Below are 20,930 nucleotides of genomic sequence, written 5' to 3'. Positions count from 1 at the left end.
ACACACACACACACAGACACACACACACGGACACACACACACACACTAACACACACACACAGACACACACACACAGACACACACACACTAACACACACACACAGACACACACACACACAGACACACACACACAGACACTCACACACAGACACAAGACACACAGACACACACACAGACACACACACACAGACACACACACAGACACACACACACACAGACACACACACACAGACACACACACACAGACACACACACACACTAACACACAGACACAAGACACACAGACACACACACACAGACACACACACAGACACAAGACACACACATACACACACATACACACACATACACACACAGACACACACACAGACACACACACAGACACACACACTAACACACACACAGACACACACAGAGACACACACACACACACAGACACACAGACACACACAGACACACACACACACTAACACACACACACAGACACACACAGACACACACACAGACACACACAGACACACCCCCACACACACAGACACACACACACAGACACACACCCCCACACCCCCCCCACCCCCCCCACTCACAAGGGGCAGTGCGCGAGGCTCTTCTTAGCCGCCTTCTTCCCCTTCCTCCTGCGGGGTTTGTCGTCGGCCACCTCCTCCTCGACCCCGCCAGCGGCGGTGGAGTTGAGCGGCTCGACTCCCGTCCCCGGTCGCGGCCGGGCCGCCGAGGGGCCCATGGCGCGCGTCTCCGGCTTCGCCTCGACGCCGGGCGCGGGCAGGAGCAGCAGAGGCAGGAGGAGCAGGGGGAGCAGGAGGGGCAGGAGGGGCAGGAGCAGGGGGAGCTGCCTCATGGTGGACGGCGAGCGTCGGGACTTCTGTCTCTAAGGCGTGCGGTGCGCGGGGAGGGAGGAGAGAGTGAGTGGAGGGGTGGGTGAGGGGGTGGGAAAGTGGGTGGGTGAGTGGGTGAGTGAGTGAGTGGGTGAGTGAGTGGGTGAGTGAGTGGGTGGGTGAGTGGTTGGGTGAGTGGTTGGGTGAGTGGATTGGTGAGTGGGTGAGTGGGTGAGTGAGTGAGTGGGTGAGTGAGTGGGTGGGTGAGTGAGTGGGTGAGTGGGTGAGTGAGTGGGTGGGTGAGTGAGTGGTGAGTGGGTGAGTGAGTGGGTGGGTGAGTGGGTGAGTGAGTGGGTGGGTGAGTGAGTGGGTGAGTGAGTGAGTGGGTGAGTGAGTGGGTGAGTGAGTGAGTGGGTGAGTGGGTGAGTGAGTGGGTGGGTGAGTGAGTGGGTGAGTGAGTGAGTGGGTGGGTGAGTGGGTGAGTGAGTGGGTGGGTGAGTGAGTGGGTGAGTGAGTGAGTGGGTGAGTGAGTGAGTGGGTGAGTGAGTGGGTGAGTGAGTGGGTGGGTGAGTGGTTGGGTGAGTGAGTGGTTGGGTGAGTGGATTGGTGAGTGGGTGAGTGGGTGAGTGAGTGAGTGAGTGGGTGAGTGAGTGGGTGGGTGAGTGAGTGGGTGAGTGGGTGAGTGAGTGGGTGGGTGAGTGAGTGGGTGAGTGGGTGAGTGAGTGAGTGGGTGAGTGGGTGAGTGAGTGGGTGGGTGAGTGAGTGGGTGAGTGAGTGAGTGAGTGGGTGAGTGAGTGGGTGAGTGAGTGGGTGGGTGAGTGGTTGGGTGAGTGAGTGGTTGGGTGAGTGGATTGGTGAGTGGGTGAGTGAGTGGTTGGGTGGGTGGGTGAGTGGCTGGGTGAGTGGGTGAGTGAGTGGGTGGGTGAGTGGGTGGGTGAGTGAGTGGGTGAGTGAGTGGGTGGGTGAGTGGGTGAGTGAGTGGGTGGGTGAGTGAGTGGGTGGGTGAGTGAGTGGGTGGGTGAGTGGGTGAGTGAGTGGATGGGTGAGTGGATGGGTGGGTGAGTGAGTGGATGGGTGGGTGGGTGAGTGGGTGGGTGAGTGGGTGAGTGAGTGGATGGGTGAGTGAGTGGGTGGGTGAGTGGGTGAGTGAGTGGGTGGATGGGTGAGTGAGTGAGTGGGTGAGTGAGTGGGTGGGTGAGTGGGTGAGTGAGTGGGTGGATGGGTGAGTGAGTGAGTGGGTGAGTGAGTGGGTGAGTGAGTGGGTGAGTGGGGTGAGTGAGTGGGTGAGTGGGTGGATGGGTGAGTGAGTGGGTGGGTGAGTGGGTGAGTGAGTGGGTGGATGGGTGAGTGAGTGAGTGGGTGAGTGAGTGGGCGGGTGAGTGGGTGAGTGAGTGAGTGGGTGAGTGAGTGGGTGGGTGAGTGGGTGAGTGGGTGAGTGAGTGGGTGAGTGAGTGGGTGAGTGAGTGGGTGAGTGGGTGAGTGAGTGGGTGGCTGAGTGGGTGAGTGAGTGAGTGGGTGAGTGGGTGGGTGAGTGGGTGGGTGAGTGGATGGGTGAGTGGGTGAGTGAGTGGGTGGGTGAGTGAGTGGTTGGGTGGGTGGGTGAGTGAGTGGGTGGGTGAGTGAGTGGGTGAGTGGGTGAGTGAGTGGGTGAGTGAGTGGGTGGATGGGTGAGTGGGTGGGTGAGTGGGTGGGTGGGTGGATGGGTGAGTGAGTGAGTGAGTGGGTGAGTGAGTGGGTGGGTGAGTGGGTGAGTGGGTGAGTGAGTGGGTGAGTGAGTGGGCGAGTGGGTGAGTGAGTGGGTGGCTGAGTGGGTGAGTGGGTGAGTGAGTGAGTGGGTGAGTGGGTGGGTGAGTGGGTGGGTGAGTGGATGGGTGAGTGGGTGAGTGAGTGGGTGGGTGAGTGAGTGGTTGGGTGGGTGGGTGAGTGAGTGGGTGGGTGAGTGAGTGGGTGAGTGGGTGAGTGAGTGGGTGGATGGGTGAGTGAGTGGGTGGGTGAGTGGGTGAGTGAGTGGGTGGATGGGTGAGTGAGTGGGTGGGTGAGTGAGTGTGTGGGGTGAGTGGGTGAGTGAGTGGGTGGATGGGTGAGTGAGTGGGTGGGTGAGTGGGTGAGTGAGTGGGTGGGTGGGTGAGTGAGTGGGTGGCTGAGTGGGTGAGTGGGTGAGTGAGTGAGTGGGTGAGTGGGTGGGTGAGTGGGTGGGTGAGTGGATGGGTGAGTGGGTGAGTGAGTGGGTGGGTGAGTGAGTGGTTGGGTGGGTGGGTGAGTGAGTGGGTGGGTGAGTGAGTGGGTGAGTGGGTGAGTGAGTGGGTGAGTGAGTGGGTGGATGGGTGAGTGAGTGGGTGGGTGAGTGGGTGAGTGAGTGGGTGGATGGGTGAGTGAGTGAGTGGGTGAGTGAGTGGGTGGGTGAGTGGGTGAGTGGGTGAGTGAGTGGGTGAGTGAGTGGGCGAGTGGGTGAGTAAGTGGGTGGCTGAGTGGGTGAGTGGGTGAGTGAGTGAGTGGGTGAGTGGGTGGGTGAGTGGGTGGGTGAGTGGATGGGTGAGTGGGTGAGTGAGTGGGTGGGTGAGTGAGTGGTTGGGTGGGTGGGTGAGTGAGTGGGTGGGTGAGTGAGTGGGTGAGTGGGTGAGTGAGTGGGTGGATGGGTGAGTGAGTGAGTGAGTGGGTGGGTGAGTGAGTGTGTGGGTGAGTGGGTGAGGTGGGTGGATGGGTGAGTGAGTGGGTGGGTGAGTGGGTGAGTGAGTGGGTGGATGGGTGAGTGAGTGGGTGGGTGAGTGGGTGAGTGGGTGGGTGAGTGGGTGAGTGAGTGGGTGGATGGGTGAGTGAGTGGTGGGTGAGTGGGTGAGTGAGTGGGTGGATGGGTGAGTGAGTGGGTGGGTGAGTGGGTGAGTGAGTGGGTGGATGGGTGAGTGAGTGGGTGAGTGAGTGGGTGAGTGAGTGGGTGAGTGCGTGAGTGAGTGATTGTGTGGGAGAGTGAGTGGGTGAGCGCGTGAGTGAGTGAGTGAGTGGTTGTGTGAGAGAGTGAGTGGGTGGGTGAGTGAGTGGGTGAGTGAGTGAGTGGTTGGGTGAGTGGTTGTGTGGGAGAGTGAGTGAGTTGGTCAGTGGGTGGGTGAGTGGGTGGGTGGGTGAGTGGGTGGGTGAGTGGGTGTAGGAGAGTGAGTGAGTAGGTGAGTGGGTCGGTGAGTGGGTGACTGAGTGGGTGGGTGAGTAGGTGGTAGAGAGAGTGAGTGGGTGAGTGAGTGGGTGTGTGGGAGAGTGAGTGAGTGGGTGAGTGAGTGGGTGAGTGAGTGGTTTTGTGGGTGAGTGGGTGAGTGAGTGGGTGGGTGGGTTAGTGGGTGAGTGGGTGAGTGAGTGGTTGTGTGAGTGAGTGGGTGAGTGGGTGAGTGAGTTGTTGTGTAGGTGAGTGAGTGGTTGTGTGAGTGGGTGGGTGGGTGAGTGGGTGAGTGAGTGGGTGAGTGAGTGGGTGAGTGAGTGGGTGAGTGGGTGAGTGAGTGGGTGGATGGGTGAGTGAGTGGGTGGGTGAGTGGGTGAGTGAGTGGGTGGATGGGTGAGTGAGTGAGTGGGTGAGTGAGTGGGCGGGTGAGTGGGTGAGTGAGTGGGTGGATGGGTGAGTGAGTGAGTGGGTGAGTGAGTGGGTGGGTGAGTGGGTGAGTGGGTGAGTGAGTGGGTGAGTGAGTGAGTGGGTGAGTGAGTGGGTGAGTGAGTGGGTGAGTGGGTGAGTGAGTGGGTGGCTGAGTGGGTGAGTGAGTGAGTGGGTGAGTGGGTGGGTGAGTGGGTGGGTGAGTGGATGGGTGAGTGGGTGAGTGAGTGGGTGGGTGAGTGAGTGGTTGGGTGGGTGGGTGAGTGAGTGGGTGGGTGAGTGAGTGGGTGAGTGGGTGAGTGAGTGGGTGAGTGAGTGGGTGGATGGGTGAGTGGGTGGGTGAGTGGGTGAGTGAGTGGGTGGATGGGTGAGTGAGTGAGTGGGTGAGTGAGTGGGTGGGTGAGTGGGTGAGTGGGTGAGTGAGTGGGTGAGTGAGTGGGCGAGTGGGTGAGTGAGTGGGTGGCTGAGTGGGTGAGTGGGTGAGTGAGTGAGTGGGTGAGTGGGTGGGTGAGTGGATGGGTGAGTGGATGGGTGAGTGGGTGGCTGAGTGGGTGAGTGGGTGAGTGAGTGAGTGGGTGAGTGGGTGGGTGAGTGGGTGGGTGAGTGGATGGGTGAGTGGGTGAGTGAGTGGGTGGGTGAGTGAGTGGTTGGGTGGGTGGGTGAGTGAGTGGGTGGGTGAGTGAGTGGGTGAGTGGGTGAGTGAGTGGGTGGATGGGTGAGTGAGTGGGTGGGTGAGTGGGTGAGTGAGTGGGTGGATGGGTGAGTGAGTGGGTGGGTGAGTGAGTGTGTGGGTGAGTGGGTGAGTGGTGGGTGGATGGGTGAGTGAGTGGGTGGGTGAGTGGGTGAGTGAGTGGGTGGGTGGGTGAGTGAGTGGGTGGCTGAGTGGGTGAGTGGGTGAGTGAGTGAGTGGGTGAGTGGGTGGGTGAGTGGGTGGGTGAGTGGATGGGTGAGGTGGGTGAGTGAGTGGGTGGGTGAGTGAGTGGTTGGGTGGGTGGGTGAGTGAGTGGGTGGGTGAGTGAGTGGGTGAGTGGGTGAGTGAGTGGGTGAGTGAGTGGGTGGATGGGTGAGTGAGTGGGTGGGTGAGTGGGTGAGTGAGTGGGTGGATGGGTGAGTGAGTGAGTGGGTGAGTGAGTGGGTGGGTGAGTGGGTGAGTGGGTGAGTGAGTGGGTGAGTGAGTGGGCGAGTGGGTGAGTAAGTGGGTGGCTGAGTGGGTGAGTGGGTGAGTGAGTGAGTGGGTGAGTGGGTGGGTGAGTGGGTGGGTGAGTGGATGGGTGAGTGGGTGAGTGAGTGGGTGGGTGAGTGAGTGGTTGGGTGGGTGGGTGAGTGAGTGGGTGGGTGAGTGAGTGGGTGAGTGGGTGAGTGAGTGGGTGGATGGGTGAGTGAGTGAGTGAGTGGGTGGGTGAGTGAGTGTGTGGGTGAGTGGGTGAGTGAGTGGGTGGCTGAGTGGGTGAGTGGGTGAGTGAGTGAGTGGGTGAGTGGGTGGGTGAGTGGGTGGGTGAGTGGATGGGTGAGTGGGTGAGTGAGTGGGTGGGTGAGTGAGTGGTTGGGTGGGTGGGTGAGTGAGTGGGTGGGTGAGTGAGTGGGTGAGTGGGTGAGTGAGTGGGTGAGTGAGTGGGTGGATGGGTGAGTGAGTGGGTGGGTGAGTGGGTGAGTGAGTGGGTGGATGGGTGAGTGAGTGAGTGGGTGAGTGAGTGGGTGGGTGAGTGGGTGAGTGGGTGAGTGAGTGGGTGAGTGAGTGGGCGAGTGGGTGAGTAAGTGGGTGGCTGAGTGGGTGAGTGGGTGAGTGAGTGAGTGGGTGAGTGGGTGGGTGAGTGGGTGGGTGAGTGGATGGGTGAGTGGGTGAGTGAGTGGGTGGGTGAGTGAGTGGTTGGGTGGGTGGGTGAGTGAGTGGGTGGGTGAGTGAGTGGGTGAGTGGGTGAGTGAGTGGGTGGATGGGTGAGTGAGTGAGTGAGTGGGTGGGTGAGTGAGTGTGTGGGTGAGTGGGTGAGTGAGTGGGTGGATGGGTGAGTGAGTGGGTGGGTGAGTGGGTGAGTGAGTGGGTGGATGGGTGAGTGAGTGGGTGGGTGAGTGGGTGAGTGGGTGGGTGAGTGGGTGAGTGAGTGGGTGGATGGGTGAGTGAGTGGGTGGGTGAGTGGGTGAGTGAGTGGGTGGATGGGTGAGTGAGTGGGTGGGTGAGTGGGTGAGTGAGTGGGTGGATGGGTGAGTGAGTGGGTGAGTGAGTGGGTGAGTGAGTGGGTGAGTGCGTGAGTGAGTGATTGTGTGGGAGAGTGAGTGGGTGAGCGCGTGAGTGAGTGAGTGAGTGGTTGTGTGAGAGAGTGAGTGGGTGGGTGAGTGAGTGGGTGAGTGAGTGAGTGGTTGGGTGAGTGGTTGTGTGGGAGAGTGAGTGAGTTAGTCAGTGGGTGGGTGAGTGGGTGGGTGGGTGAGTGGGTGGGTGAGTGGGTGTAGGAGAGTGAGTGAGTAGGTGAGTGGGTCGGTGAGTGGGTGACTGAGTGGGTGGGTGAGTAGGTGGTAGAGAGAGTGAGTGGGTGAGTGAGTGGGTGTGTGGGAGAGTGAGTGAGTGGGTGAGTGAGTGGGTGAGTGAGTGGTTTTGTGGGTGAGTGGGTGAGTGAGTGGGTGGGTGGGTTAGTGGGTGAGTGGGTGAGTGAGTGGTTGTGTGAGTGAGTGGGTGAGTGGGTGAGTGAGTTGTTGTGTAGGTGAGTGAGTGGTTGTGTGAGTGGGTGGGTGGGTGAGTGGGTGAGTGAGTGTTTGTGTGAGTGAGTGGGTGAGTGGGTGGTTGTGTGAGTGGGTGGGTGGGTGAGTGGGTGGGTGAGTGGGTGAGTGAGTGGATGGGTGAGTGAGTGGGTGGGTGAGTGGGTGAGTGAGTGGGTGGATGGGTGAGTGAGTGAGTGGGTGAGTGAGTGGGTGGGTGAGTGGGTGAGTGAGTGGGTGGATGGGTGAGTGAGTGAGTGAGTGGGTGGGTGAGTGGGTGAGTGGGTGAGTGAGTGGGTGAGTGAGTGGGTGAGTGAGTGGGTGAGTGGGTGAGTGAGTGGGTGGATGGGTGAGTGAGTGGGAGTGAGTGGGTGGGTGAGTGGGTGAGTGAGTGGGTGGATGGGTGAGTGAGTGAGTGGGTGAGTGAGTGGGCGGGTGAGTGGGTGAGTGAGTGGGTGGATGGGTGAGTGAGTGAGTGGGTGAGTGAGTGGGTGGGTGAGTGGGTGAGTGGGTGAGTGAGTGGGTGAGTGAGGTGGGTGAGTGAGTGGGTGAGTGGGTGAGTGAGTGGGTGGCTGAGTGGGTGAGTGAGTGAGTGGGTGAGTGGGTGGGTGAGTGGGTGGGTGAGTGGATGGGTGAGTGGGTGAGTGAGTGGGTGGGTGAGTGAGTGGTTGGGTGGGTGGGTGAGTGAGTGGGTGGGTGAGTGAGTGGGTGAGTGGGTGAGTGAGTGGGTGAGTGAGTGGGTGGATGGGTGAGTGGGTGGGTGGGTGGGTGAGTGAGTGGGTGGATGGGTGAGTGAGTGAGTGGGTGAGTGAGTGGGTGGGTGAGTGGGTGAGTGGGTGAGTGAGTGGGTGAGTGAGTGGGCGAGTGGGTGAGTGAGTGGGTGGCTGAGTGGGTGAGTGGGTGAGTGAGTGAGTGGGTGAGTGGGTGGGTGAGTGGATGGGTGAGTGGATGGGTGAGTGGGTGGCTGAGTGGGTGAGTGGGTGAGTGAGTGAGTGGGTGAGTGGGTGGGTGAGTGGGTGGGTGAGTGGATGGGTGAGTGGGTGAGTGAGTGGGTGGGTGAGTGAGTGGTTGGGTGGGTGGGTGAGTGAGTGGGTGGGTGAGTGAGTGGGTGAGTGGGTGAGTGAGTGGGTGGATGGGTGAGTGAGTGGGTGGGTGAGTGGGTGAGTGAGTGGGTGGATGGGTGAGTGAGTGGGTGGGTGAGTGAGTGTGTGGGTGAGTGGGTGAGTGAGTGGGTGGATGGGTGAGTGAGTGGGTGGGTGAGTGGGTGAGTGAGTGGGTGGGTGGGTGAGTGAGTGGGTGGCTGAGTGGGTGAGTGGGTGAGTGAGTGAGTGGGTGAGTGGGTGGGTGAGTGGGTGGGTGAGTGGATGGGTGAGTGGGTGAGTGAGTGGGTGGGTGAGTGAGTGGTTGGGTGGGTGGGTGAGTGAGTGGGTGGGTGAGTGAGTGGGTGAGTGGGTGAGTGAGTGGGTGAGTGAGTGGGTGGATGGGTGAGTGAGTGGGTGGGTGAGTGGGTGAGTGAGTGGGTGGATGGGTGAGTGAGTGAGTGGGTGAGTGAGTGGGTGGGTGAGTGGGTGAGTGGGTGAGTGAGTGGGTGAGTGAGTGGGCGAGTGGGTGAGTAAGTGGGTGGCTGAGTGGGTGAGTGGGTGAGTGAGTGAGTGGGTGAGTGGGTGGGTGAGTGGGTGGGTGAGTGGATGGGTGAGTGGGTGAGTGAGTGGGTGGGTGAGTGAGTGGTTGGGTGGGTGGGTGAGTGAGTGGGTGGGTGAGTGAGTGGGTGAGTGGGTGAGTGAGTGGGTGGATGGGTGAGTGAGTGAGTGAGTGGGTGGGTGAGTGAGTGTGTGGGTGAGTGGGTGAGTGAGTGGGTGGATGGGTGAGTGAGTGGGTGGGTGAGTGGGTGAGTGAGTGGGTGGATGGGTGAGTGAGTGGGTGGGTGAGTGGGTGAGTGGGTGGGTGAGTGGGTGAGTGAGTGGGTGGATGGGTGAGTGAGTGGGTGGGTGAGTGGGTGAGTGAGTGGGTGGATGGGTGAGTGAGTGGGTGGGTGAGTGGGTGAGTGAGTGGGTGGATGGGTGAGTGAGTGGGTGAGTGAGTGGGTGAGTGAGTGGGTGAGTGCGTGAGTGAGTGATTGTGTGGGAGAGTGAGTGGGTGAGCGCGTGAGTGAGTGAGTGAGTGGTTGTGTGAGAGAGTGAGTGGGTGGGTGAGTGAGTGGGTGAGTGAGTGAGTGGTTGGGTGAGTGGTTGTGTGGGAGAGTGAGTGAGTTGGTCAGTGGGTGGGTGAGTGGGTGGGTGGGTGAGTGGGTGGGTGAGTGGGTGTAGGAGAGTGAGTGAGTAGGTGAGTGGGTCGGTGAGTGGGTGACTGAGTGGGTGGGTGAGTAGGTGGTAGAGAGAGTGAGTGGGTGAGTGAGTGGGTGTGTGGGAGAGTGAGTGAGTGGGTGAGTGAGTGGGTGAGTGAGTGGTTTTGTGGGTGAGTGGGTGAGTGAGTGGGTGGGTGGGTTAGTGGGTGAGTGGGTGAGTGAGTGGTTGTGTGAGTGAGTGGGTGAGTGGGTGAGTGAGTTGTTGTGTAGGTGAGTGAGTGGTTGTGTGAGTGGGTGGGTGGGTGAGTGGGTGAGTGAGTGTTTGTGTGAGTGAGTGGGTGAGTGGGTGGTTGTGTGAGTGGGTGGGTGGGTGAGTGGGTGGGTGAGTGGGTGAGTGAGTGGATGGGTGAGTGAGTGGGTGGGTGAGTGGGTGAGTGAGTGGGTGGATGGGTGAGTGAGTGAGTGGGTGAGTGAGTGGGTGGGTGAGTGGGTGAGTGAGTGGGTGGATGGGTGAGTGAGTGAGTGAGTGGGTGGGTGAGTGGGTGAGTGGGTGAGTGAGTGGGTGAGTGAGTGGGTGAGTGAGTGGGTGAGTGGGTGAGTGAGTGGGTGGATGGGTGAGTGAGTGGGTGGGTGAGTGGGTGAGTGAGTGGGTGGATGGGTGAGTGAGTGAGTGGGTGAGTGAGTGGGCGGGTGAGTGGGTGAGTGAGTGGGTGGATGGGTGAGTGAGTGAGTGGGTGAGTGAGTGGGTGGGTGAGTGGGTGAGTGGGTGAGTGAGTGGGTGAGTGAGTGGGTGAGTGAGTGGGTGAGTGAGTGGGTGAGTGGGTGAGTGAGTGGGTGGCTGAGTGGGTGAGTGAGTGAGTGGGTGAGTGGGTGGGTGAGTGGGTGGGTGAGTGGATGGGTGAGTGGGTGAGTGAGTGGGTGGGTGAGTGAGTGGTTGGGTGGGTGGGTGAGTGAGTGGGTGGGTGAGTGAGTGGGTGAGTGGGTGAGTGAGTGGGTGAGTGAGTGGGTGGATGGGTGGGTGGATGGGTGGGTGAGTGGGTGAGTGAGTGGGTGGATGGGTGAGTGAGTGAGTGGGTGAGTGAGTGGGTGGGTGAGTGGGTGAGTGGGTGAGTGAGTGGGTGAGTGAGTGGGCGAGTGGGTGAGTGAGTGGGTGGCTGAGTGGGTGAGTGGGTGAGTGAGTGAGTGGGTGAGTGGGTGGGTGAGTGGATGGGTGAGTGGATGGGTGAGTGGGTGAGTGAGTGGGTGGGTGAGTGAGTGGTTGGGTGGGTGGGTGAGTGAGTGGGTGGGTGAGTGAGTGGGTGAGTGGGTGAGTGAGTGGGTGGATGGGTGAGTGAGTGAGTGGGTGGGTGAGTGGGTGAGTGAGTGGGTGGATGGGTGAGTGAGTGGGTGGGTGAGTGAGTGTGTGGGTGAGTGGGTGAGTGAGTGGGTGGATGGGTGAGTGAGTGGGTGGGTGAGTGGGTGAGTGAGTGGGTGGGTGGGTGAGTGAGTGGGTGGCTGAGTGGGTGAGTGGGTGAGTGAGTGAGTGGGTGAGTGGGTGGGTGAGTGGGTGGGTGAGTGGATGGGTGAGTGGGTGAGTGAGTGGGTGGGTGAGTGAGTGGTTGGGTGGGTGGGTGAGTGAGTGGGTGGGTGAGTGAGTGGGTGAGTGGGTGAGTGAGTGGGTGAGTGAGTGGGTGGATGGGTGAGTGAGTGGGTGGGTGAGTGGGTGAGTGAGTGGGTGGATGGGTGAGTGAGTGAGTGAGTGGGTGAGTGAGTGGGTGGGTGAGTGGGTGAGTGGGTGAGTGAGTGGGTGAGTGAGTGGGCGAGTGGGTGAGTGAGTGGGTGGCTGAGTGGGTGAGTGGGTGAGTGAGTGAGTGGGTGAGTGGGTGGGTGAGTGGGTGGGTGAGTGGATGGGTGAGTGGGTGAGTGAGTGGGTGGGTGAGTGAGTGGTTGGGTGGGTGGGTGAGTGAGTGGGTGGGTGAGTGAGTGGGTGAGTGGGTGAGTGAGTGGGTGGATGGGTGAGTGAGTGAGTGAGTGGGTGGGTGAGTGAGTGTGTGGGTGAGTGGGTGAGTGAGTGGGTGGATGGGTGAGTGAGTGGGTGGGTGAGTGGGTGAGTGAGTGGGTGGATGGGTGAGTGAGTGGGTGGGTGAGTGGGTGAGTGGGTGGGTGAGTGGGTGAGTGAGTGGGTGGATGGGTGAGTGAGTGGGTGGGTGAGTGGGTGAGTGAGTGGGTGGATGGGTGAGTGAGTGGGTGGGTGAGTGGGTGAGTGAGTGGGTGGATGGGTGAGTGAGTGGGTGAGTGAGTGGGTGAGTGAGTGGGTGAGTGCGTGAGTGAGTGATTGTGTGGGAGAGTGAGTGGGTGAGCGCGTGAGTGAGTGAGTGAGTGGTTGTGTGAGAGAGTGAGTGGGTGGGTGAGTGAGTGGGTGAGTGAGTGAGTGGTTGGGTGAGTGGTTGTGTGGGAGAGTGAGTGAGTTGGTCAGTGGGTGGGTGAGTGGGTGGGTGGGTGAGTGGGTGGGTGAGTGGGTGTAGGAGAGTGAGTGAGTAGGTGAGTGGGTCGGTGAGTGGGTGACTGAGTGGGTGGGTGAGTAGGTGGTAGAGAGAGTGAGTGGGTGAGTGAGTGGGTGTGTGGGAGAGTGAGTGAGTGGGTGAGTGAGTGGGTGAGTGAGTGGTTTTGTGGGTGAGTGGGTGAGTGAGTGGGTGGGTGGGTTAGTGGGTGAGTGGGTGAGTGAGTGGTTGTGTGAGTGAGTGGGTGAGTGGGTGAGTGAGTTGTTGTGTAGGTGAGTGAGTGGTTGTGTGAGTGGGTGGGTGGGTGAGTGGGTGAGTGAGTGTTTGTGTGAGTGAGTGGGTGAGTGGGTGGTTGTGTGAGTGGGTGGGTGGGTGAGTGGGTGGGTGAGTGGGTGGGTGGGTGAGTGGGTGAGTGAGTGGGTGAGTGAGTGAGTGGGTGAGTGAGTGGGTGAGTGAGTGGGTGAGTGTTTGTGTGAGTGAGTGCGTGAGTGGGTGGTTGTGTGAGTGGGTGGGTGGGTGAGTGGGTGGTTGTGTGAGTGGGTGGGTGGGTGAGTGAGTGGGTGGGTGGGTGAGTGGGTGGGTGGGTGAGCGGTGCAGTAGGGAGCGGTGGTACAGTGGTCAGCGCTACGCTGCGCTACGAACCAGTGACGATTACCTGAACCGGTCCTGAGCCTCTCCTAGGTCGACTCAGCCTCAAATGAGTAGCTGGTGTGGTAGCCGTGTGAAGTAGTGAACATCGCCACTGGGGGAGAGACAAAGGCGGCCGGGCGTGGTGCTGGCCACCCACCCCCTCTGCGTGTGCCACAGGGCCGGTAGCCTTCATAGGCGCTGCTACTCGCTACTGACAGCACTTGCCCCTACAGCCTGATGAGGCTACACGGGGCATCTTTAGCTGTACGTGTACGTAAATATGTGTACGTGTGTGTGTGTACGTTGTACGTGCATGCACATGTGTGTGTACATGTGTGTACGTGTGTGTAGGTGTGTGTGTACGTGTGTGTGTGTACATGTGTGTACGTGTGTGTGTACGTGTACATGTGTGTACGTGTGTGTGTGTACGTGTGTGTATACGTGTGTGTGTGTACATGTGTGTACGTGTGTGTGTGTGCATGTGTGTACTTGTGTGTGTGTGTACATGTGTGTACGTGTGTGTAGGTGTGTGTGTACGTTGTACGTGCGTGTACATGTGTGTGTACATGTGTGTGTACGTGTGTGTACGTGTGTGTAGGTGTGTGTGTACGTGTGTGTGTACATGTGTGTATGTGTGTGTGTACGTGTGTGTGTGTACGTGTGTGTGTTCATGTGTGTACGTGTGTGTGTGTACATGTGTGTGTGTACATGTTGTGTGTGTACATGTGTGTGTGTAGGTGTGTGTGTGTACATGTGTGTGTGCTTGTGTGTACATGTTGTGTGTGTACGTGTGTGTGTGTAGGTTTGTGTGTGTGTGCGTACGTGTGTGTGTACGTGTATGTGTACATGTTGTACGTGTGTGTACGTGTGTGTGTACATGTTGTGTGTGTACATGTTGTGTGTGTGTGTACGTGTGTGTACGTGTGTGTACATGTTGTGTGTGTGTACATGTTGTGTGTGTACATGTTGTGTGTGTGTGTACGTGTGTACGTGTGTGTGTACATGTTGTGTGTGTACATGTTGTGTGTGTACATGTTGTGTGTGTGTGTACGTGTGTGTGTGCTTGTGTGTACATGTTGTGTGTGTGTAGGTTTGTGTGTGTGTGCGTACGTGTGTGTGTACGTGTATGTGTACATGTTGTACGTGTGTGTACGTGTGTGTGTACATGTTGTGTGTGTACATGTTGTGTGTGTGTGTACGTGTGTGTACGTGTGTGTGTACATGTTGTGTGTGTACATGTTGTGTGTGTGTGTACGTGTGTGTACGTGTGTGTACGTGTGTGTGTACATGTTGTGTGTGTACATGTTGTGTGTGTGTACGTGTGTACGTGTGTGTGTACATGTTGTGTGTGTACATGTTGTGTGTGTACATGTTGTGTGTGTACATGTTGTGTGTGTGTGTACACGTTGTGTGTGTACATGTTGTGTGTGTACATGTTGTGTGTGTACGTGTGTGTGTGTACATGTTGTGTGTGTGTGTACATGTTGTGTGTGTGTGTACGTGTGTGTGTGCTTGTGTGTACATGTTGTGTGTGTGTGTAGGTTTGTGTGTGTAGGTACGTGTGTCCAGAGATATGTGATGTCATGCCTGTACCGTGCTGATGCTGCTGCTGCTGATGCTGCTGCTGATGATGATGCTTCTGATGCTGATGCTGATGATGCTGCTGATGATGCTGCTGATGCTGCTGCTGATGATGATGGTGATGCTGCTGATGCTGCAGCGGCCGTTAGTTGCGCAGCGTCATCGAGCAGAAGACATCCACACGGTGGGCGCTGACCAATCAGAGAGAGTGGAGAGAGTGGAGAGAGAGAGGGAGAGAGTGGGAGAGAGAGTGTGGGAGAGAGAGAGGGAGAGAGGAGAGAGTGGGAGAGAGAGAGGGAGAGAGGAGAGAGAGTGTGGGAGAGAGAGAGGAGAGAGAGTGGGAGAGAGAGTGGAGAGAGCTGAAGAGAGAGAGGGGGAGAGTGGGAGAGAGAGTGTGGGAGAGAGAGAGGGAGAGAGGAGAGAGTGGGAGAGAGAGAGGGAGAGAGGAGAGAGAGTGGGAGAGAGAGTGTGGGAGAGAGCGTGGAGAGAGCTGAAGAGAGAGAGGGAGAGAGTGGGAGAGAGAGTGTGGGAGAGAGAGAGGGAGAGAGGAGAGAGTGGGAGAGAGTGGAGAGAGAGAGGGGGAGAGAGTGGGAGAGAGAGTGGGAGAGAGAGTGGGAGAGAGGAGAGAGTGGGAGAGAGTGGAGAGAGAGAGGGAGAGAGGAGAGAGTGGGAGAGAGAGTGGGAGAGATAGTGGGAGAGAAGAGAGAGAGTGGAGAGAGAGTGGGAGAGCGAGAGGGAGAGAGAGGGAGAGTGGGAGAGAGAGAGGAGAGAGAGTGCAGAGAGGGTTCGATCCCAGACCCTGAGAGATGTTGACTACCTCGCCTGGTCAACAGGAGGTCGTGGGTTCGATCCCAGACACTGAGAGATGTTGACTACCTCGCCTGGTATACAGGAGTTCGTGGGTTAGATCCCAGACACTGTTAGATGTTGACTACCTCGCCTGGTACACAGGAGGTCGTGGGTTCGATCCCAGACACTGAGAGATGTTGACTACCTCGCCTGGTACACAGGAGGTCGTGGGTTAGATCCCAGACACTGATAGATGTTGACTACCTCGCCTGGTACACAGGAGGTCGTGGGTTCGATCCCAGACACTGAGATATGTTGACTACCTCGCCTGGTACACAGGAGGTCGTGGGTTCGATCCCAGACACTGAGAGATGTTGACTACCTCGCCTGGTACACAGGAGGACGTGGGTTCGATCCCAGACACTGAGAGGTGTTGACTACCTCGCCTGGTACACAGGAGGTCGTGGGTTCGATCCCAGACACTGAGAGATGTTGACTACCTCGCCCGGTACACAGGAGGTCGTGGGTTCGATCCCAGACACTGATGGATGTTGACTACCTCGCCTGGTACGCAGGAGGTCGTGGGTTCGATCCCAGACACTGAGAGATGTTGACTACCTCGCCTGGTGCACAGGAGGTCGTGGGTTCGATCCCAGACCCTGAGAGATGTTGACTACCTCGCCTGGTACACAGGAGGACGTGGGTTCGATCCCAGACACTGAGAGATGTTGACTACCTCGCCTGGTACACAGGAGGACGTGGGTTCGATCCCAGACACTGAGAGATGTTGACTACTTCGCCTGGTACGCAGGAGGTCGTGGGTTCGATCGCAGACACTGAGATATGTTGACTACCTCGCCAGGTGCACAGGAGGTCATGGGTTCGATCCCAGACACTGAGAGATGTTGACTACCTCGCCAGGTGCACAGGAGGTCGTGGGTTCGATCTCAGACCCTGAGAGATGTTGACTACCTCGCCTGGTACACAGGAGGTCGTGGGTTCGATCCCAGACACTTAGAGATGTTGACTACTTCGCCTGGTACACAGGAGGTCGTGGGTTCGATCCCAGACACTGAGAGATGTTGACTACCTCGCCTAGTGCACAGGAGGTCGTGGGTTCGATCCGACACTAAGAGATGTTTACTACCTCGCCTGGTACATAAGAGCTCGTGGGTTCGATCCTGACCCCTGCTGCTGTAGATGTGGAGTCTGCGTCTCTCTCTCATCATCATCATCACGGTGGCTAGGAGATGTTGACTACCTCGCCTGGTACACAGGAGGTCGTGGGTGCGATCCTGACCCCTGCTGCTGTAAATGTGGAGTCTGCGTCTCTCTCATCATCATCATCATTGTGGCTAGGCGATGTTAACTACCTCGCCTGGTACACAGGAGGTCGTGGGTTCAATCCCAGACCCTGAGAGATGTTGACTACCTCGCCTGGTGTACAGGAGGTTGTGGGTTCAATCCCAGACACTGAGAGATGTTGACTACCTCGCCTGGTACACAGGAGGTCGTGGTGTTCGATCCCAGACCCTGAGAGATGTTGACTACCTCGCCTGGTACACAGGAGGTCCTGGGTCCAATCCCAGACACTTAGAGATGTTGACTACTTCGCCTGGTACACAGGAGGTCGTGGGTTCGATCCCAGACACTGAGAGATGTTGACTACCTCGCCTAGTGCACAGGAGGTCGTGGGTTCGATCCGACACTAAGAGATGTTTACTACCTCGCCTGGTACATAAGAGCTCGTGGGTTCGATCCTGACCCCTGCTGCTGTAGATGTGGAGTCTGCGTCTCTCTCTCATCATCATCATCACGGTGGCTAGGAGATGTTGACTACCTCGCCTGGTACACAGGAGGTCGTGGGTGCGATCCTGACCCCGGCTGCTGTAAATGTGGAGTCTGCGTCTCTCTCATCATCATCATCATTGTGGCTAGGAGATGTTAACTACCTCGCCTGGTACACAGGAGGTCGTGGGTTCAATCCCAGACCCTGAGAGATGTTGACTACCTCGCCTGGTACGCAGGTGGTCGTGGGTTCAATCCCAGACCCTGAGAGATGTTAACTACCTCGCCTGGTACACAGGAGGTCGTGGGTTCAATCTCAGACACTGAGAGATGTTGGCTACCTCGCCTGGTACACAGGAGGTCGTGGGTTCAATCCCAGACCCTTAGAGATGTTGACTACCTCGCCTGGTACACAGGAGGTCGTGGGTTCGATCCCAGACCCTGAGAGATGTTGACTACCTCGCCTGGTACACAGGAGGTCGTGGGTTCGATCCCAGACCCTGAGAGATGTTGACTACCTCGCCTGGTACACAGGAGGTCCTGGGTCCAATCCTCAAACCTGCTGCTGTAAATGTGGAGTCTGCGTCTCTCTCTCCCGTGGTGATCACCACGTAGCTTTGTCTCTGGGTCCTCCACCAGTTCCCACCCCCCCCCCCTCCCACAATGTAGATTGTTGGGTTGCCGCTGGACATTTCCACGTGACGATAATGATGATGAACCACTCTGTTGAGCTGCCACCAATTGTGCTGGCCAAGTCGCGTCTGGAACAGAGCCACACGGTAGCTTAGCGGCGGGGAGGGGCGGGGGGCGTGCAGCTGGTAAAGATAAAATAAAATATTGGTTTTGTTAGTTTTGTAAGTAGCGACAGAGTGACAGGGAGGTGACTGACGGAGAGAGTGGGGGGTGGGAGAGACGCCCAGACCCAGGACTCGAACCCAGGGTTCTTAGTGCTAGTAGGTCAATGTCTCTGACAAGGCCATTATGAACCCAGACACCCAGACCCAGGGCTCGAACCCAGGTTCTTAGTGCGAGTGGCTCAGTGTCTCTGACACTGCCATTATGAACCCAGACACCCAGACCCAGGGCTCGAACCCAGGTTCTTAGTGTCAGTGTCTCAGTGTCTCTGACAAGGCCATTATGAACCCAGACACCCAGACCCAGGACTCGAACCCAGGTTCTTAGTGTCAGTGTCTCTGACATGGCCATTATGAACGCAGACACCCAGACCCAGGACTCGAACCCAGGTTCTCAGTGCGAGTGTCTCAGTGTCTCTGACAAGGCCATTATGAACCCAGACACCCAGAACCAGGGCTCGAACCCAGGTTCTTAGTGTCAGTGTCTCAGTGTCTCTGACAAGGCCATTATGAACCCAGACCCAGGGCTCGAACCCAGGTTCTTAGTGTCAGTGTCTCAGTGTCTCTGACACTGCCATTATGAACCCAGACACCCAGAACCAGGGCTCGAACCCAGGTTCATAGTGTCAGTGGCTCAAGTGTCTCTGACAAGGCCATTATGAACCCAGACCCAGGGCTCGAACCCAGGTTCTTAGTGTCAGTGTCTCAGACAAGGCCATTATGAATCCAGAACCAGGGCTCGAACCCAGGTTCTTAGTGCGAGTGTCTCAGTGTCTCTGACATAGCCATTATGAACCCAGACCCAGGGCTCGAACCCAGGTTCTTAGTGTCAGTGGCTCAGTGTCTCTGACACGGCCAATTATGAACCCAGACACCCAAACCCAGGGCTCGAACCCAGGTTCTTAGTGCGAGTGTCTCAGTGTCTCTGACAAGGCCATTATGAACCCAGACACCCAGACCCAGGTCTCGAACCCAGGTTCTTAGTGCGAGTGTCTCAGTGTCTCTGACAAGGCCATTATGAACCCAGACACCCAGACCCAGGTCTCGAACCCAGGTTCTTAGTGCGAGTGTCTCAGTGTCTCTGACAAGGCCATTATGAACCCAGACCCAGGGATCGAACCCAGGTTCTTAGTGCTCGTAGGTCAATGTCTCTGACAAGGCCATTATGAACCCAGACACCCAGACCCAGGGCTCGAACCCAGGTTCTTAGTGTCAGTGTCTCAGTGTCTCTGACACTGCCATTATGAACCCAGACCCAGGGCTCGAACCCAGGTTCTTAGTGCGAGTGTCTCAGTGTCTCTGACAAGGCCATTATGAACCCAGACCCAGGGCTCGAACCCAGGTTCTTAGTGTCAGTGGCTCAGTGTCTCTGACACGGCCATTATGAACCCAGACACCCAAACCCAGGGCTCGAACCCAGGTTCTTAGTGAGAGTGTCTCAGTGTCTCTGACACTGCCATTATGCATCCAGAACCAGGGCTCGAACCCAGGTTCTTAGTGCGAGTGTCTCAGTGTCTCTGACAAGGCCATCATGAACCCAGACACAGGGCTCGAACCCAAGTTCCTAATGCGAGTGTCTCAGTGTCTCTGACATGGCCATTATGATCCCAGACACCCAGACCCAGGGCTCGAACCCAGGTTCTTAGTGGTAGTAGCTATGTCTCTGACACGGCCATTATGAACCCATACCCAGGGCTCGAACCCAGGTTCTTAGTGCGAGTGTCTCAGTGTCTCTGACAAGGCCATTATGAACCAGACACCCAGGGCTCGAACCCAGGTTCTTAGTGGTAGGGGCTCAGCGTCTCTGACACGGCCATTATGAACCCAGAAACCCAGGGCTCGAACCCAGGCCCTTAGTGTCAGTGTCTCAGTGTCTCTGACAAGGCCATTATGAACCCAGACACAGGGCTCGAACCCAGGTTCTTAGTGCTAGTAGCTGTGTCTCTGACAAGGCCATTATGAACCCAGACACAGGGCTCGAATCCACGTTCTTAGTGGTAGTGGCTGTCTCTCTGACAAGGCCATTATGAACCCAGGAACCCAGAAACCCAGGGCTCGAACCCAGGTTCTTAGTGCGAGGGGATCAGTGTCTCTGACACTGCCATTATGAACCCAGACACCCAGACCCAGGGCTCGAATCCAGGTTCTTAGTGCGAGTGTCTCAGACATAGCCATTATGAACCCAGACCCAGGGCTCGAACCCAGGTTCTTAGTGTCAGTGGCTCAGTGTCTCTGACACTGCCATTATGAACCCAGACACCCAGACCCAGGACTCGAACCCAGGTTCTTAGTGCGAGTGGATCAGTGTCTCTGACACTGCCATTATGAACCCAGACACCCAGACCCAGGGCTCGAACCCAGGTTCTTAGTGCGAGTGTCTCAGTGTCTCCGACACGGCCATGATGAACCCAGATACCCAGATCCAGGGCTCGAACCCAGGTTCTTAGTGCGAGTGTCTCAGTGTCTCTGACATAGCCATTATGAACCCAGACACCCAGACCCAGGACTCGAACCCAGGTTCTTAGTGCGAGTGGATCAGTGTCTCTGACACTGCCATTATGAACCCAGACACCCAGACCCAGGGCTCGAACCCAGGTTCTTAGTGCGAGTGTCAGTGTCTCCGACACGGCCATGATGAACCCAGATACCCAGATCCAGGGCTCGAACCCAGGTTCTTAGTGTCAGTGTCTCAGTGTCTCTGACAAGCCATTATGAACCCAGACACCCAGACCCAGGGCTCGAACCCAGGTTCTTAGTGCGAGTGTCTCAGTGTCTCTGACATGGCCATTATGAACCCAGACCCAGGTCTCGAATCCAGGTTCTTAGTGCGAGTGTCTCAGTGTCTCTGACATAGCCATTATGAACCCAGACCCAGGGCTCGAACCCAGGTTCTTAGTGTCAGTGGCTCAGTGTCTCTGACACGGCCATTATGAACCCAGACACCCAGACCCAGGGCTCGAACCCAGGTTCTTAGTGCGAGTGTCTCAGTGTCTCTGACAAGGCCATTATGAACCCAGACCCAGGGCTCGAACCCAGGTTCTTAGTGTCAGTGTCTCTGACACTGCCATTATGAACGCAGACACCCAGACCCAGGACTCGAACCCAGGTTCTTAGTGCGAGTGTCTCTGACAAGGCCATTATGAACCCAGACCCAGGGCTCGAACCAAGGTTCTTAGTACTAGTAGGTCAATGTCTCTGACAAGGCCATTATGAACCCAGACACCCAGACCCAGGGCTCGGACCCAGGTTCTTAGTGCGAGTGTCTCAGTGTCTCTGACACGGCAATTATGAACCCAGACCCAGGACTCGAACCCAGGTTCTTAGTGCTAGTAGCTGTGTCTCTGACAAGGCCATTATGAACCCAGACCCAGGGCTCGAACCCAGGTTCTTAGTGTCAGTGTCTGTGTCTCTGACAAGGCCATTATGAACCCA

The sequence above is a fragment of the Petromyzon marinus genome (assembly GCF_048934315.1).
Source record: "Petromyzon marinus isolate PM22_M1 ecotype Great Lakes invasive population chromosome 76 unlocalized genomic scaffold, UKy_Petmar_22M1.pri1.0 chr76_unloc.2, whole genome shotgun sequence".
NCBI lineage: Eukaryota > Metazoa > Chordata > Hyperoartia > Petromyzontiformes > Petromyzontidae > Petromyzon > Petromyzon marinus.
Note: the sequence above shows the minus strand (reverse complement) of the source record.